Source organism: Chrysochloris asiatica, unplaced genomic scaffold (assembly GCF_000296735.1).
Source record: "Chrysochloris asiatica unplaced genomic scaffold, ChrAsi1.0 scaffold00003, whole genome shotgun sequence".
Lineage (NCBI taxonomy): Eukaryota > Metazoa > Chordata > Mammalia > Afrosoricida > Chrysochloridae > Chrysochloris > Chrysochloris asiatica.
In genome coordinates, this window is record NW_006408521.1 from 11,878,656 (window position 1) to 11,880,088 (window position 1,433).

Below are 1,433 nucleotides of genomic sequence, written 5' to 3' on the forward strand. Positions count from 1 at the left end.
CCAACACCATAATTTAGATGCATCAATTCTGCTAAGATCTTCCTTATTCTCTGCCCAACGTTCACATACATATGAGGTTATTGAAAATACCATGGTTGTGTCAGTTGCACCTTAGTCTTCAAACTGACATCTTTGCTCTTGAACACTTTTAGGAGATCTTGTGTTTGATTTCTTGACGGCTGATCCAAGCAAAATGAAGTCTTTGACAAATTCAATCTTGTCTCCATTTGTGTGAATGTTATTTATTGGTCCAGTGGGGAGGATTTTTTTTTTTTCTTTACAATGAGTTGCAACCCATCCCAAAGATTGATCTTTGATCTTCATCAGTAAGTGTTTTAAGTCCTCTGCACTTTCATCTGCATATTATTATTAAGGAGTCTTCCTCCAATCCCGATGCTATGTTTTTCTTTATATTATCTAGTTTTCTCAGGTGATTTGCTCAGCATACAGATTGAATAAGTACGGTGAAAGAATACAACTCTGGCTCATACCTTTCCTAATTTTAAACTATGTGGTATTCCCTTGTTCTGTTTGAACAACTGCCTCTTGGTCTATGTACAGGTTCCTCATTAGTACAATTAAGTGTTCTGGAATACTCATTCTTCACAATGTTGTCCAGTTTGTCATGATTCACACAGTTGAAAGCTTTTGCATAACCAATAAAGCACAGATAAGCATCTTTCTGGTATTCTCTGCTGTCAGCGAAGATCCATCTGATATAAGCAATGGTATCCCTTGTTCCACATCATATTCTGAATCCAGCTTGAACTTCTGGAAATTCTCTGTCAGTACATGGCTGCAGCCATTTTTGTTTTATCTTTAGCAAAATTATACTGGGATGTGGTATTAATGATATTGTCCAATGATTTCGCATTCTGTTGGGTCACCCCTCTTTGGAATGGGCAAAATATGGATTTCTTCCAGTCAGTTCACCAGGTAGCTGTCTTCCAAATTTCTTGGCATAGATGAGTGAATGCCTTCAGTGCTGCATCTATTTGGTGAAAGATTTCAACTTGTATTCCATCAATTTCTGATGCCTTGTTCTTTGCAAATGCCTTCAGTGCACCTTGGACGTCTTCCTTCAGGATCATTGCCTCTTAATCACATGCTACCTCTTGAAATGGTTGATGGATGACAGTTTCTTTTTGTTCAGTGTCTCTGTGTATTCCTTCCTTCTTCTTTTGATGCTTTCTGCATCATCCAAAATTCTTCAAAATGAAAGTTGAGGCTTGAATTTTTTCTTCAGTTCCTTTAGCTTCAGAAATGCTGAGTGTCTCCTTCCCTTTTGGTGTTCTAACACCTGGTCTTTGCACATTTTGCTCTAATATTTGACTTTATCTTCTGCAGCTGACCTTTGAAATTCTAGGTTCAGCTCTTTTTTTTAATGTTTTATTGTGAATTATGTGATAGTTTACATGGGAGCACATTAGCTT